Source organism: Larus michahellis, chromosome 2, assembly GCF_964199755.1.
Source record: "Larus michahellis chromosome 2, bLarMic1.1, whole genome shotgun sequence".
Classification (NCBI taxonomy): Eukaryota; Metazoa; Chordata; class Aves; order Charadriiformes; family Laridae; genus Larus; species Larus michahellis.
In genome coordinates, this window is record NC_133897.1 from 1508007 (window position 1) to 1525228 (window position 17222).

Sequence of the window (17222 nt, forward strand, 5' to 3'; positions counted from 1 at the left end):
ACTGTGTCCCCGTTTTGACGACCGCCCCCTCCATCCCCGCTCCACGTGTTCCCGACGCCACCGAGCCGGAGGCGCGCCCGCCCGCTGGGGGGCGTGGCCTAACGCAGAGGGGCGTGGTTATGCTAAATAACGCGTGGTGTTTTCCATAGGGGGCGTGGCTAAAGTGATGGAGGCGTGGTTAGACCCATGTAGGGCGTGGTTTATGGGTAGTGTGCGTGGTTATTGCGGAACGGGCGTGGCTTGGATTGTGTGGGCGTGGCCACGCCGGCGGCGGCGGGGGGCGTGGCCGGCGTGCGGCGCTGCGCGCGCGCGTGGGGCCCGGCGGCGGCGGCGGCGGCGGCGGCAACGGGGGGAGGGCGGGAGGGGGTGGGTAAACCGGACCGGGAAAACGACAGGCCCGGAAAAAAAAAAAAAAAGGACCGGGGAGGGGTGTGTGTGTGTTTTTTATAAACTAAACCATAAGCCCGAGATAAATTAAAGAAGGAAAAATAATTAAAAAAAAAGAAGAAATTAACGACTCACGCCCGGCGGAGAGGTCAAAGGTCGGGAGGAGGGAGACGCTTCCCCTTCGGTGAGGTGAGAGATGGACGAGAGCGATCGGCCACCGGTTCCCCCCCTCCCCCACCCCCCCGGTGGCTTCAGCGCCGGTTCCCGCCGGGCCTGGGCACGCGCCTTCCCCTCACGCGCGCGTGTGTGAGGGGAGGGCGCGCTCCCCGCTTCCCCCCCTTCCCCCTTTTTAACGGCCATTTAACGCCCGTTAAAACGGCCTTTTTAACGATTCCTGAGGAAAACGCGGCCTTCAGGCCTCTCAACCCCGGCGGGAAGCCTGAGGGGAGGCCCCTTCAACCGTGGGGGTGTCTTGAGGGGAGGGGATTTGGGGTTCCCCCCCCCCCCAACTCTGGTGCTTCAGGTGCTGGTTGAATTCAGGGATTCGGCTACAGAAGGTGGTGGAAACCTTCTTGGCGGGGGGGTGGTTTGTGGCTGTGTTCGGTTTTTACGGCGGTGTTACGTTTTAATGCTGTGTTTTCTAATAATTGGCAGAAGTGTGGCAAAAAGAGCAAAGATTGGGATTTTTTGTTCTTTCTCGTTTGCCAAGAGGAAGGTGGTGTGCTGGCCTGAGGTGGGCGGAAGAAGGGACTCGGTGCACCTGAAGATGAAGAATCAAGCGGTGTTTGTGGGAAGGTTGGGTTTGTGCGGAGGATCTGAGGGCCCGGCGTAGTGACCGGATTTGGAAGGAATTGTGATCGAAAGGGAGAACGTTTAGCCCTTAGGAAAGCGGGAGTCGTCAGCCTGAGGTATTGCTGTGCCGGAGGAGAGCAGGGAGCAGAGAGGAAGGGAGGGAAAGTGTGAGGAAATGTGTCTGAAAGAGGGGCGTAGAAAGTTTCGGTGGGTCAGAGATGCTGGGATGCGACTAAACCAGTAAAGAGGGTGAGACGAAGGAGTTAATCGTTTCTGTTGCAGAATCAGGAGAAGATGCTTTATAGGAAAGAAGAAAAATGACTGAGTGTGCAAAGGGCACGACTGAAATGTGGAGGGAGCTCCTCTGCTCCGTGGGTTTGCTTGGCACATCGGAAGGTAGTTGCTGACCACTTTGTAACCAGAACTATTCCTCTGCTTTGGTTTTGTGGGGACTTGGCGCTGTGATGACGGCACGGTGCTGCAGGTATCTTTCACTCTGGCTGATCACCCTAGTCTTTGGAGATGGGTTAAAGTTAACAATCGTCTTCCTTATATGAGCTTGAATGAAAATTTTTGGGTTATTTTCTAATATAATGAGCAAGGAACCATTTGAATCCTGAAGTGGTGTGGTTGTGGCTTTGTGTTTAGAATTCTGAGGAAAGGACTTACTGCCTTAATGCCAAAATTTCCTAAATGCACTGTCCGCTTAATTTTCAGGATTGTTGAAAGACTAATTTAAGTTTCCTGTCATGAAAGGGGCAAAGATGAGGCATGATCTCACTCTTTGTGAAACCTTTAACTGCTATGACAGCGTGCTAGTGTGATAAATTTAGGATTACACGAGCTGTTGTGTAATGCAGAAAGGAGATTAGCTGACTTGAATTCAGAAGAAAGGAAAAACACTCTGGGATTTTCACTGAATGTGTGATACGTAGAGAGCTGTGCTGTTAGCCCCTGAGTCCTTCCACCAAAACGATTCTGCTCAGTATTTTCAGTTACAAAGCTTAACCTGGTACAATGCTGTTTATTTTTCCAAATGTGATTCAAATCTAACATCACAAAAGAGCAAAGAAGAATCGGGTTCTGTCTCAGGAGCATTAAAATATCTTTTTAAGTGTCAGAATCTGAGTGATAAATGGATTTGTCAACTTGTCTCTGAAGACAGCTGTTGAGTTATTCAATGTTATTTTTATACAGAGTGTTGCTAGGCCTGTCTGTCGTCAGAGTTCATATCATGATGCACCAAATAGTCGTCTTTTTTTTTTTTTTTTTTTCCCCTCTTCTCTGATCAGCAAAGAGTTTGAAAACTAGAATAAGTGCAGCTTGACAAAAATTGTTTTACCTGTCTGTAGTGGAACGTAGTAAGAAATGAGTGGAAGGGGAGTCGCAGTGGTACAGCAATTTCAACAGATCTCGCGCCCTGGGAATCCTTCCTAGTCTCGCCGCGGCTGACTTTCTGTGCCGTGCTGGTGGAGTTGACACACCTCCCTTGCCTTTCCAGGGAGCTGCAGGCAGCTTTCTCCCATTTTACAACAGATATTTTACAGCGTGCGGTGGCAGCGTGGAGCCCTGGTGATGGGGACCATGCTCCTCTGTGCTGGGTGCTGTAAGAGCAAGGAAGAACCGACGGCAATTGGGCTGAGGAACTTGGTCTTGAGTGTAAAACGAGACTGGAGGTAGATGTAGACTGAGCTTTACAAGCATTCCTTAGCCGTAATGTCTTGTGTTATAATTCCCTTGAAACGTACATGGTGTGTTCAAGAGCAAGAAAGAAAGGTCTTAAGGAAAATGAGGCAGTTCTGTGGTCGTGCAGCCTTCTGTTTCAACTTCTGTAAGCTATCCTCACAACCGAAATATCAAAAAGGAGAAGGAACAGGCACTTAAAAGGTGGTTGTCTTCAAGTGAATCTTTTCATTTGTGTCCTCAGGTGAAGACACAGTCCCAGCATTTCAGAACAGCCAGTGTCATTTCTGCATCACGGTGTTCCCATGGGAATTAAAATAAAATTCTAAGGCTTCTGCCAGTAAAAGGAAGCTTCGGCTGCAGCAAGAGAGCAGTGGTGAATGAGGAGGGTTGCGTTTCTTTGGTTAAAAACTGAAATAATCTTGTATGGACCATTGTGATAAAGATGCTGTGGGAATAATAGTTGGTTTGTTTTCAAAAGACAATGCCTGGGTCAGGCTTTCAGACTCGTCTAACGGAGTAGTTTTGGGATTGTTTCGCTGTTGGGAAGAAAGAGCTTAGTGATTTGCCGATCCTGGGTTTCTAACCAGTGATTATTAGAAAGAAAAATATTTAGTTCTGTGTGATGCTAGAGATGACAAAAAGCTCCTTTATCGGACGTTGGGAGTCCTGGTAGCTTATTCAGGCTTGCCAAATGTTGCTTCGGTAACCTAGAACCTGTTGAAAATCAATCCCGTGCAAGTGAGTCACCTTACAGATGCTTGCGTTCCCTTGTGCCTTCTCAGGGCACTTCTAAAGCCTTGATCTTAAAGTGCAGGCTTACTTTTTTTTTTTTTTTTTTAATAATGAAAACTGTTCTGATTAAAGGTTTGATGGTTTTATGTTTGAGGGAACAATGTGGGGAAACATGTGCTGAAGTTTATATCTTGATTTTTCCTTTCTGTTTAACGGATTAAGTGGTCAGGCTGTGTTCGTTGGCTGTGTTTGTTGTCGCCCTTATTTCTGTCAGTGTTGGTGTCCTGCCTGTGAGAGGATCCCTGTTAATGAGATGACGGTCACAGCCCAAACTTCCAGCGTTCAAGAGTTCAGCGTGAAAATACCACTTAAGCTCTAACATTCGGGAGTTGTAGAGAGGGTCTGTGTGGAAAAGGAAGTGTGTTTCCCCAGAGAGCCAAAGGTAGACTTCTGTTTTTCTGCCAAACCAAGACGTTTTAGAAACCCTTAGCTTGATAGCTGCCAGAAGGTACCCAACTGGTGCTACAAAAGCCAAGTCGCCCTTCTGAAATGGGAAGACTATTGTTTTATATGTTTCCACAACATGTTTTTCAGGAAAATGGTAGCGCTTAACACATAAACTTAGTTTGATCCAACTCTAATTACGGTTAGTCAGGAAAATTCTGCCAGCGATAGCTGGTCTTTGTTATAGAGGGGTGTTTTTAATGTGACAGAGTGGTTTACTCCAAAGCTATTTCTGAGTATTTTGGGAGGGAATCAGGCAAATGACCGGATAGAAGCCGTGATCTTGGTAAACTAGAAAAATACTACTACTGCAGTTGCATCAGCAGAGATCACCAAAGCGAGCTGGTGAGCTACATTCAAAGGATTTTGGGAGCAATGGTGAAAATGGTCGTGGTGCAAAAGGTGCTTGAAACTTCTATGCTGACAGTGCAAATTTCAGGAGAAGGAAGATACCTAAAAAAGCTCTTCTGCCCTTCCTCTGTTAAAGTCCGAGCCAGAACCATTTTCTGTGTGGGACTGCACCTTTGTATGGGGAAGTGGGGCAGTACGTGGAAAATGCAGAAGTCTGCTAGAAGTATTTATGTAGATGTGGTTTACCTGGGAAGGGTTTCAGAAACCCACTGTTATCCGTGGCACCCAGGACTGAAGTAGCAACCTAAACGTAAGCAATGGTGTCGTGGGCTGCTAAATGAACTACGTTTCCTTCTGAGGAATCCATTTGCCTGTTATGGGCACTTTTAAAAAATGTTGTTGTCCAATTTAACTTTACATACCCTGTAAAACTGTTGAATGAAGTATGGATGTTAAGCATTTATTGTGGCACGATCTCTTAAAAAAATAGTTGCAGTAGAAGGTGCTATTCAGAGATACAAACAAGACCATCTACTTGAGAAATAGAACTGAAAACCATACAGTCAGAATCTGTGGGTGTAAATTAAATGTTTGGTGTTTTTTTTTTAAATAGAGATCATTAACCACTAATTCTGCTTTCTGTCCTGAAGGAGGGTTTTGAACCAGGAATTGTATCCTTTGTGGGGAAAGGAGCCCCAGCTATAGGTAAAGAAAGAGGAAAGAAGTCGTGCTCATTTCAAATACTTATTTGATACGGTAAATAAGTAATTGCAGCTGCAGAACTGTTGAGAAAAATAGAATGACTCTCCGATGGGTGTGTTGTGATGATAAACATCTGCTATAGGTAATTCTCAGTTACATGAACTTTGTCTCAAAAAAGCAGTGCTGGAGCTGAGTAGAAATCACATTCTTAAAGTACTAGTTGCAAACGCTGCTTTCATCACTCCTGCAGTATGTGGGTTATTCAAACACAGAGGTGTTTCCGTTTTTCATTTGAAGAGTAGCAAGACCACATAAGAGGAATTAAGATAGAGATCAAACCTGACTAGCAGAGGCCATCAAGGGATACAAAAATTATTCTGCAAATGTCTTGCTATTAAGAAGATAATGGAGGAATGAACAGAGAGGAAAATTTACTGTCCAGTGTCACTGAAACTGAAGTGTTCGATATCTTTTGTAGCTGATTCTTACTGAAGTCCAAAGTGAGCTGGCGAGCAACTAATGCTAGTGATAGACTAGAAAAAAAGAAAGAGCAGTTTGAAAGTGGTCATCTAAGTGAGATATTTTCGTCTATGTACTTAAAGTACAGACTAAAAAAAAAAAAATATCTTAAAAGCTGTAGTAGGCGTCTTTTGAGAAATAGAAAATAGGTGATGTTTTGAAAGCTTAGAGAAGAGCGAGCAGTTTGTGTAGGCGAAGGAGTGGGAAGAAGAGAATGGAGAGTAGTAGTCATCTTAAAATCCTGCAGCAAGTAGTCAAATGATGCGTAAGCGCCTCAAAGATTACAGGGATTGTCTAACAGCCAGTGCTGGTTTCCCATGGGTACTATCCTGGCAAAGTGGGTTTCATTCTTTCTATCTAGGATAGGATCTCCGGTCTGTTTCTGGCTGCAGAAACTACAGTGTCCGTGTATCTTGCATTCAGTGAGGTTTTGCTTTTTGTCCTAATAAGATTTTCAAATAGGTAAGGTTTAAAAAAAAACCCCTAAAACCTAAGAAGGTGCTGCTATGTGATGGATACAAACCTGGTTAAATAAACATACTGAGAGTACCGGTGAAGACCTCGTTAAAACAGAAGGTTGTTTTGAGAGGGTTACTCTGGGGGCTACGGGTTTTCATTTGTGATTTGAATGGTATGCACAAACCATGCCTATTGAAGTGTAAAGGACATGAAGCTGGAAAGGACTGCAAGCGTGCCATATGACAGGGTTAAAAATCAAGAAATGTATTTGATGGCTTAAATGTTGCCTGAAAAATTGGCAAGAGGTCACTAAGCTAATGTTTTATATTCAAGCAAAAATAACCAGCTGCAGGCATTGGAATAATTGATTAGATATAATTCAGAATTAAAGGAGGGTTTTCACCTGCCCTGGTGACCAATGATCTCCTGGGGGGAAAGGAGGAGGGGGTGCGAAAGTTTTGTTAGGGTATATAAACCAGAAAATAAACTGCAGGTTCTGACATAATCCTTCCGTTCGACCCAGTGCCAGTAAAGCTTTATTGGGACACCCCGTGACCTGCTTTTGGTATGGCACTGGGAAAGTGACACGAACCAAGTGGAGAGACTATGAAGCAGAGCAGTTGGTCTCCGGAAAGCGTGATCATGGAGAGCTGCATGCCCTGGGGAGACTCAAGGAATTTACTCCGACAAGAATTGCTGCTGAGGCTCTCCTGTTCTCTGGGCCTGCTGAGAACAGCACAAAAGTACGGGTTTAAATAGCGGGGAGGGGCACAGGTAAAACGTTAAAAAAGTGATCTAAAGCGTAGTACTAGAGTGTGTTGCTTGGAGTGGATGTAGAGTCTCCGACTAAATGCTTAAGAGCAAGTTGGATAAGCATCTGTGGGGGAATAATTAGGCATAACTCATAATGTTCTGAGTGAGGTGAGAGCCCTCAACATCCCTTCCAGCCCCGTCTTCTCTCGCACGTGAGTTGTGATCACTAACGAGGTTTGTTCCGTGCAGCGGGTCTTTGGCCATGACTGGGTGAGTGCTGGGGCAGGATGAACGGAGCAGGCGAAGGGCAGCCTGCCTTGTGGTTAGTGCCTTTCGCTGCAGATAGAATGAGGCACGAGGCACGCGAAACGGAAGAAAAAGTCTGCGTCCTTCAGTGCAGAAATGTACGTCTGGCGTTGTGGTCTTCACAGAAAGCCGTCACGGTTATGCTGAAGTGTTTATCTTGATTTTAATTTTTTTTTTTTTTTTTTTTTTTGCAATTTGCATACTTTAGTGGGGTGTGAGGGCTGCTCTTGGGAGGTTTTGCCTCTTTATTGCTAGTCCATAATATATGTAGTACTTGGAAACTTTTCAGAAATGGCGCTGAGGATTGATCCGACAAAGTTACCGCTTCACAAATGACGTCCAAAAGCATTCTCTATACATCACAAACAAAAGGCATGGGCTAAGATGTTAAATTGGATCTTGTAGGGAGGTTTAGAAAATGACATTAGTGGAAACGGTAGCCGTAGCAGAAAGACAAGGTCTGTGCGGGCTGAGCTGTTTGTGTGCTGCTCTCGGAAGTCTTGCATAAAACGCTGCAATAATATGCAGGCCGCAGTAGTTGTTACAAAAAGAGCCAAGTGGATGATGTTATGTTCAGGTGGCAGTGCAAATGTAGGCTCAGATACTTTATATTACAGTGATGGAGCTTGATTAAAACCTACAAGAAGCTAAAGAACAGTTATTTAGCACTTGGAGTCCATATTGTTTTTATAGAAATGAATTTTCTCCATACTTCGGAAATTTTAAAATCTGGGTTTAAGATGCCCGATCAGTGCACTCATGTAGACAAGGTGTATCCTAAAAAAGATCAGAGATGCTCTTTGTTGGTTACTGTTTAAATTCTGGATAATTAATTTCTCTACAGCTGGAGTAAGGAGCGGCCAGAGAGTGAAAAGTTGATTGAATTCCTCAGTGTCTGTGCCTGGCCACTGAGTTGGGGCACACTGCGATGGGCCAGCGCGCTCTTGCTGAAATGAGAGGTGGATTTAGTGCTAAAGCTCTGATGTGTAACTGTATGTGGGTGTTGCATCAGTCTTTTGGTATTTTTAGGAGAAAATGATTCCCTAGCCGTTTGTTGTAAAAGCAGCTACATCGATAAACAAAAAGCGGATTATTCCAAAAGTGATCACGTGAGATGCGTTGTGTAAGGACAGCTGCTGGGTCGGACTGACGGCCTGTTTAGGTTGGTATCTGGCTTCTGAGTGTGGACAGTATTTAGTAGAGGGGAAGAGCGTACGAACAAGACAAATATGCTGGGCGCTGGCAGCCAGCGCGGTGTTTGGGAGAAGTGGCTGAGGGGCTTCTCGAGCCAGGGGAATGCCCTGGCTTTGCGCTGAATAGCGCTTCATGACTCGCTCTTCCAAAAACTCATCCGCTTGCTTTTTTAACTCACATGACATAGACAATGTCCTGGGGTAAAGATTTCCACAGCTTAACTGTGTGTTTATTTTGAGCCACCGCTTTGTAGTTGTGTTTGATGCTGAATGATTTCTGTACTGAAAGAGGCAGCCCTCCCCTCTTCAGTTTCCTCAGATCGTCTGTGATTTTTCAGAGATGATTCTTTTGCTGTTAAAATCTTTTCCAGATTGAAAAGTCTTCCCATCCTTTTTTGTTTATGGAAGCTGCTCTGTATCTTTGATCATCCTTGTTGAACTTCTCTGTACCTTTTCTAGTTCTCCTGCACGTCCTTTTTGAGATGCGGAGGTGGAGGAAGGATGACCAGGAGTGTGTATAGCACTTGATGTGTGCATAGCACAGGTTTACATAGTCACGTAATGTTTCCTATTGGTTCTCCATTCCATTCTTAACAATTCCTAATATACAATTTGCTTTTTTTGACTGCATAGAGTTCACATTTTCAGAGAATTAACAATTAGAACCCCAGGATCTTGTTCACAAGTGGTGATAGCCACTCAAGAACGCATTCCTCTGTATGTAACATTATTTTCCCCGTATGTGTCACGTACCATTCATTGGCATTGAACTTAATCTGCCATTTTGTTACCAAGTCACTTGGTGTGGAGTTATTTCTGCCAACTCTTCAGTCAGCCCAACCCTTGCCACTGTGAGTAACAGACAACAGAAAGTGTTATTTATGTCAATGTCACACCTTTTTTCCAGGTAACTTGTGACTATGTCAAACAGCACAGTTCCCCGTGGCACTGTCTGATTACCTCCCTCTATTAAAAGAGTCAGACATTCATTATGATCCTTTTTTAACCTCTCTTGTAATCAACTTCTGTCCATATGAGGGCCCTCCCCCTTTATTGCATGACAGCTTAGTTTTTCAGAAGTCCCCCGCGAGGGGTTTTCTTGAAGACATTTTTAGCAGTCTAGGTAGACTTTCTAAATTGGATCTCGGCTCTCCGTGCTTGTTTATTCCTCTGGAGAAGTCAGTCTGAGAGATTTGTGAAGCCGACGCTTCCTCAATGTGTGGTAATTCTCCTGCCATCAAACAGTTCTGTTTGCTATTTTCTACTGATTTCTTTAGAATATCTGCCTTAGTGATCTGTAGCATCCCGGGTATTCCCTAGTGAAAGGAGGCAGAATACTTCCCACCTTCGGCAACTGTATTGAGACAAAAGGTTACGTGTTTCTTTAGCTGTCTGGTGTTCGAGTTCCTCTGAGTCTCTTGCAACAGTTCCCTCTGGTGCAGGAGCCTGGCTGGTGTAACGTCTCCTTCTGTAACCCTTCCACTGACATGCCTGGTGTCCCTCCCTTCTTTAGGGATAGAAGCTTCCTCCCCCTTAGCTTGTCCTCTGTGAAAATAAATTCAAATATTATTATAGCTTTTCTTCTGTGACTTTTTTTTTTTTTGTTCTCTCCATGTTCTCCTGATTATCTGTTGGCCCTGCAGACTCTCTGGGGGACTTGCTGCTCCTGGTATCAGAATTAGCATTTATTATTAGTTCTTATGCCTCTTCCCGGCTGTTCCTCAGGCTCCTTTTTGAGCTGCAGTATAATGTTCTCATACATAGTGTGCAAGAACCTCTCTTCTTATTTTCCTCATTTGGACACGTCTTCAACTCTTCACTGATTTTTTTTTGGTAGGTGGTAGGCATTTATTCTCAGCTTCCCGTGTAATATCTCTAAGTAGCCTCTGTCACTTCCAAACATTTTCCTCTACTCATTCCCCTTAAGGTTTTTTTTTAAACATGCTTTTTTTTTTATGTAGTTCCCTCCCTTCCCTTCCGCGCCACCCCCCCCCCCCCTTTGCTGTTATGCAAAGCAGCGGATTTTTATTTGGGACTTTTATTCCTGGAAAGATATAACTTTAGTTGTCAAATGAGATTTTCTTGTAAAAGCAGAGCCACTGTCCAAACCTGCTTCTCTGTGCTTTGCTTGTTGGGAGTTTTAAATACAGAGTTAATTCAAGTATCACTTAGGAGTGATCCTGTTGAGGTGATGCCACACGTGAAGGAAATCAGATGCTGTCTAACCAGATGATAGCTCAAATCTCTGTGTTTTTTTTAATTTCTGTTGAATGTTTTAAGGAATTCCACTCCAGCCTGGTTCTGTATGCCCTGCCATGATGATACCAGCGGGGAGAAGTGCACTAAAGCCGCAACACCTGGGCTGAGCTTGGCTGCTAGCTACAGAACCAACCATACAGCAAAAATAATGGTGGAAGAACCTTTACTGGACCGAATAATAATGAATTGGTGTTGATCTTAGTGGTAGAGAAGTTCAGTGACAAAACATGTTGGATGGCAAGTTCTGACCTCAGTAAATTCCTTGATGAAATGAAGGAATCGCCACTTCACAGTTTAGTACGGTCTTTGCTCATAGATGGTAGAGGAGGTTTATGAGGCATTTGAAAAAGTCTTTTTCAAAAAAGACATTCTAACTACCATTGTTTAAATGTTTGTTATAAACTTGATGTTTTCTTATAAACTTGAGAGTTCATATCCTTTCCAAAACTCGTGGTAGTTTTTAATTATAGTGTTATAACTGTGAACTTCTATCTGTCTAAGTAAATGTCTATTTTCTACAGTAAAAAATTCGAGAATTAAATTAAAAGCCAAACACTGCAAGCTGATTTGTCTCTTTTTCTGCTTTTATCTCACAAAAGTGGGAGTTTAGTACTCAGTTGCCTAAGGCCTGGAAGGAATATAACATTGTGGTTGCACTTTTAAAATTCAGTTGCAGGTGATGTGTTGGTATTGTGGAAAAAAAATCCACCTTTGCTAGGAATCCTCTGACAGACAAAGCAACGGCTTTCTAATGCTTACAGACTTTATCTCTCTGAGAATTGAAATGCTGCTTGGCACGCTTGTTAAAAAAGCACATTCTGGTGAAACTGTGAAGAAAGTAAGAGTTTGATGCATGTCTTCCTAATATTTACAGTAGCAGCTTTTGAATTGTCATTCTTAGCACTATATTTAACGATATTGTTTTAATGGAATCAGTGTAATTTACTTTCCTTTTACAGATTAGGGAGAAGTGGATCTAGAGAGGACAAGTCTTTTGTCCAAAATCTGCTCAGCAGTTTAATGCCAAAACTGGAGATTGAATTTGGGAATTCTCTCTATGGTGTGAGTCCTGAATCTCTTCTTCTCTGGATTAACACTTGTCCTAACTAATTTTGAAGGTTTTCTATCATGTATCTCCATTACCTGCCCTGCGTGAGGTATATACTAATAATATTTCTGCAATTGTAGTAAATGATGCTAAAACAGGCTAAACCCGTATTTTAAGGGAGAAGCTGTCTCATATGATCGTGTTTCTTTCTACATAGTAAACAGATGGTGGAGACCAGATCGTTGCTAACAAGAACTTGGTTGGGCAAGAACTCTGGGGTCAGGAAGAAGAGATTGGGAAATGTTTTCTTGTGTTTGGAAAGCTGTTAATATACTTAATAAGCTTCCTTTGGGTGGACGCAAAAAGAAGAGTAAACTTTGAAGTTTTATTTTGTTTTTCTAAATTTGGATACTTTCTATTTTTGTTACGTATCTCAAACTTCTGTGTTTTATGGTTCCGCATATGGACAATCCTATCGTTGCATCCACACCACTAAGTTTTTGTCTAACGCTGCTGGAATTATTTTAGGAAGCAAGAAAGAACGTTTGATAGAAACTGCATTCAGTGAATTGCTTTTCTTAAGCGGGAGTTTAGCTGAGGTTCTTCTCTTGTGGCGAAGTCCAAAAGATCTCCTGAAAATAGATTTGGAAACTTACTTTGAATGTCAGTCCTTTCTTTAGTAGCAGATAACATATTATAGAATCATTTAGGCGTAAAAAAATCTTTAAGATCGTGAAGTCCAATCATTATCTGAGATGTTAAGATTATTTAAGTGCTTTCTTTCTGAATCTTTGTGGGAGTGCTTCTCTGCCGCTGTTGCTACTCAAGCATCTCAAGATAGGCTTAAAAATGTGTAAAATTAGTGAAATACCACTTGTAAAATGGGGTCTATTTTAGATAATTTACGGATTTTTAAGCTCTCAAACCAAAATGAATATTGTAGGGAGAGGAAAACAGGCAAAAAGGTGAGAATGAAGTGAGTGGTTACTGTTACTTTGTATAAAATTTTGTATCAAGATGTGTGTAACTCCTTGATCTTGAAACCTCTGAAGTTCCTGGCAAACATGCTTTTATTTGGTTTTGGTGGGTTGTTTGGGTTTTTTTTTTGTTGGGCTTTTTTTTTTAGTTGACTGAGGGAAAAGAGTTGCCAAGCAAGTTTAGAGCACACAGTCCAAACATTAGACTGGTGCGAAGAGCTTTGAGGTGCCTTCGGAAAGGATAAATGGGAAGGGAAGGGTATGTTGGAGATGTTTGATCCTTGCAGTGCAGTGTTGTACTATTGAGAACTCAAACATTCCGCTCCCGTCAAAACTACCTTGTTCCTGACCACATTGTGACCAGAGGAAGGTGGGACTTGCGCTGAGGATGCATGTGCCTGGTTATCCTGAGCTAGATGCACGTTTTGTCTATTGAAATCTGGTTCAAAAACTCAGTTCTGACTTAAATACTCTTTCAGCCATAGAGCTAGAATGGAGGGAATGCAGCCTGAAATTTAATTTATTGAGGAGTTTCTACTTTTTGAATATGAAAAGTATCCTTCTATGAAGAATAATCAACTGAGAACATACAGGCTGTTCTGGAGCCTTGTTTCTGAAGGAGCGGTGTCAGGATTAACCCATTCCAGACACCAGCCTCCAGGAGGTTAGTGCGCTGGTCATGATTTTCCCATAGGAAGTATTCTGTTCCCCGTGACCTCTGTGTCCTTGCACAGCACAAAGCGCGTTATTCTTCTCATGGGAATGCGAGTGGAGAATAGGAACTTGGTGTTAGAGCTGATTGTGTAGCATTTCTATGAAGGGAGGTTAGTGTCTTGAGCATATTTCTTGTTTTCCCACCTCTGAAGTCTTCAGAGGAATGTTTCATCCCTGGCCCTCATTGGAGGAGAATCCACGCTTGCTGAAGAGTGGGAGAACTGGGTTGCGAGGGCTGTTCCTCTCTTCCTTTTCCTTCTCCCTGTTGCTGATGCTGGGGTGTGAGAGCTCCTGCAGCACCTGACACCAGTCGTTTTACTGAGGGGATCGCAGCGGTGGTAGCTTCAAGCATCTTGAAGATAGGAAGCACCTCTACAGTCCCACAAAGGGCAAGAAAATCAGTTTTTTCTTTGCTGGTGTGCGAGTGATCTAATACCTAGCCATTTTCTCTATCTGCAGGAAAACTCTTTAATTTCACTTGTTTTCGGGAGGTGTTTGTGGTGCTGAGTTTCTGGCGTTGTCATGAAATCACAGCTGTAGTGAGGACTGAAAAGAGGTCAGGGAGACATTTGCAGGTGGAGTAGAGGCTGTAAATCAGACAGTAGACTCAGTATCACTGATCATTCCTGCTTTTCTGCTTTGTGTGTCCTGGGTATAGCCCAGGAATGCATGAAATACCTGTAGCTGTGAGCGTGTGAATGTGTCCCCGCAGGCTGTGGAAGTGCTGCCATGTGAAGGAAGTGGCACATGGATATGGAAGAGGCATTGACCTCTATGGACCCTCTGTTCTGTGGCTATAGATCTTAACTGGAGCCCACATAAAAATTTTTCTCATTTGGCAGTACAAATCTGAAGTCGTCTGGCTAATTTAATCTCCAGCAGCATCGATCCTGCTGTCTCCACTTGTTTTGTGATAACTTTGAAGGCAGAAGGTTGCTCCGCTGATTCTGCTGTCTCCAGGGAGCCTGTGCTGGCCGGGTTGATGGGTATGTGGAAAATGACCACAGCAGCGCTGGGAGGGTGGATTATTGCTAATGGTCCATGTGAACACCTTGCCCTCGGGTGTCGAGAGAAGAACAGTCAAATTGATCTGCTCCATTGGCAACAGCAGAGAGCCACTGACTGACCTTTGTAAACCCTAATTTTTAATAAACTCTTCCTTCTTTCCCGTTCATCCCTCCCCTTTCATTCCCCAAATACACAGCCTTGGCAGGAAAGATTCTGAAATTCTGCATCTGATCTGGGGCTGCTCCATTGATGTGATGTGCTGTTCCCCTTGCGAAGAGCAGGTATGTCGTCATCGGAGAGACAGGTCATGCATTTGGAATGTAAGGTCCCGAGGTAGGGGGTGATGCTGCAGCTGGGGGTAGGCGTTTGGGGTGACAGAAGGACCGTGTTGGATTCGTTCCTGCTTTACCAAGCTCAGTGTTTTAACTGGAAAATGCTGGGTTAAAATTCATGTTGGAAGTTTAGATGTAGGACTCTGCTATAGGCAATAAGATGGAGCAGATTATTTTATGTATTGAAGCGCAAGAAAAATTACCACAAAACAGTGATTTAAAAAAATTTTTTTTTAATATGTGTATATATATATTTTCCCACTCTTTACTAGCTCAGTAATATGTTTTTATGACAGTGCTAAGGCCTGTTTCAAGAACGTTTTATGGAAAACTGAGGTGTTGAATATACTTAAAAAACCCAGGTTACTGTTTGTTATAAAGGGAAAGGTTTTCATACGTTTGATAATTTCGCCTCTAAGCTTACAGTGGGCTTGTTCCATCTCAGCTGCTGCTATCTACATATGAGAGCGCTGCGTTTTCCTGCACTTCAGAGGTAAAAGGAGGCCTTCTGTGAAGGCTGTAAAAAGCTCTTGGGCAGAAATGTAAAGAATTTGGAACATGTAACTATCGTTAAGTGAGATAAAAGCTTTTGTCTTGGAAAAAGTAGTATCATTCAGCATCTCTTAGTTTGAGTTTATTTTTCCCTGCAAGAAGAGATCCTACATTTCTTCCTTTGCTGGTCAGTCTTGTTTTTTGTAAGAATTTGCAGTGGATGCAGCAAACTACTGCAACAGTAGGAGTTTTCAAAGAAAGTATAACTGTTCTAATATCTGTAATACTATGGAAAAGCCTCGTGCATTTGAGGGATAGTTTAATACTCACTCGGTCTGGACTCTCTTGGTCATACGCTCATTTGGTGAGGAAATGTAGGACGTTGTTCTGGTTCTGTGTCGGAGCGTTGCAAGCCTCGTGTGCTGGTACAGGTGAGGATGAAAAGTTTCTCTACATAGAGATCTTGCGCTACATTTCTTAAACCTTAGTGAGGCTCGTAGAACCATACAGTGGGCTACCAAAAATGTTGTATTAAGACCGATTATTTTGTGCTTAATGAACACTGCTGTGCATGTAAAGCAACAGTGCAAGTCTTTCAGTGTAGAGGCTTCATACAACATACTGGGGGACTAATCTCTGGAGAAGACCTTGGCATCTACTCTTTTCCCGTGGTCCAACACTGGAACCGGTTGCAGAGAGGCTGTGGAGTCTCCATCAGTGGAGATACTCGAAACCTGACTGGACACGGCACTGACCAACCTGCCCCGGGTCACCCTGTGTGATCTCCAGAGGTCCCTGCCAACCTCCGCCGTGCTGCGATGTCTGGGTTCAGCTCCAGTCCAGCTGCCTTACCTGGTGCAGAGTTGGAAGGCTGAATGTTTTGAAAGCGCTCCACCATCAACTCTCCATTAGAGAAAAGCTTTGAAGGTAGAAAGCGAATCATCTGTTCAGCTCTCGTCCAGGTGTGAAACAGAAGAGCCTGACCTGCTGTTGGCTGGCTGGAAGTTATGGCGAGCCAGAATTAGTTTTTAGGAGGGGTTTGGAAGAAGAGGTGCTGTGCTGGCATACGCTGAGGGGATGGCTGGTGGGGCTGGGAGCAGGTGGCGTGATGCAGTGCTTAATTCCGGTTCAAAAGTTGCTTTGTCTTATGACAGCAGTCACCATGGAGTATATTATGAATTTAGTGGTATATAACACAACACACTTTCTAATCAGGATAAGGATCAGCTTGAAAAAAGGTGGCCTTGGTGCTCTAAGAGTGTTGTGGGCATTTAATATTCTCTCTGCCTGTCTTGCGTTATGAATGAAGAGCAAATAAGTGATTGTGCTTTTTCTTGATGAGGTGGTAGAAGGGGAGGACACTAGCTCTGGCGTCTCGCCCTCACCTGGCTTATGGTGCTGCATCGACTGCTCGCAGGCTATCAAGATTTTCAGGCTTTGGTTTGGGACCTTCTCAGCAGCTGAGCTGTGGTACGTGTGGACGTCTGAGCTGTGCCACGCGCCCTGGTTGTGAAGCGTCCTTAGTCCCTTGTAGAGTGTAATGTGCTGTGCTTCGCAGCAAATTACCAATTAGACTGTGGCAATTGGGTTGTTTCGGATTGTGTAACACGAGAATGGGGGAAAAGATTCTGTTCACAAGGTAGATTAATTCACTCTTCTGCAACCCTCCAGGTGTTGCGAATTTTTTATAATCTGAATTCTGTTTTCTGGCTGCAGCGCTGAATTGCCAGTTTGTGACAAATTTGTGGCCTGAGCGTTGTGTTTGTGTCTCATGTGAAATGTTTGTCAAGGCTACCTCAAAGTATGGATGAATAATCAGGGTGCGGGGTGTCCTTCCCGGACCACCCCTGGGTAACAGTGACCATGGGGAGTGCTGCGGCTAAACGAAACCTTGGAATTGGATGTGTCTTTGAGAAAGCATCCTAACTGAAATCATGCTTGTGTATAGCTGAATTTCTGTAATGCTGGCAGTAATAATGTTTTACGCTTCTGTAAATGGAAGGAAGGA

At 43.8% G+C, this 17222-nt stretch overlaps 1 protein-coding gene across 1 annotated transcript in view; it reads left to right on the forward strand.

The window, feature by feature from the left end:
• The first annotated feature begins 435 nt into the window (after nt 1-435).
• The window catches only part of SCAP (SREBF chaperone), a 67259-nt gene continuing 50472 nt past the window's right edge, over nt 436-17222 (forward strand). The window contains exon 1 of the mRNA XM_074573848.1: nt 436-576. The gene's annotated coding sequence lies outside the window, so the exon portion shown is untranslated. The remainder of the gene's footprint in view (nt 577-17222) is intronic.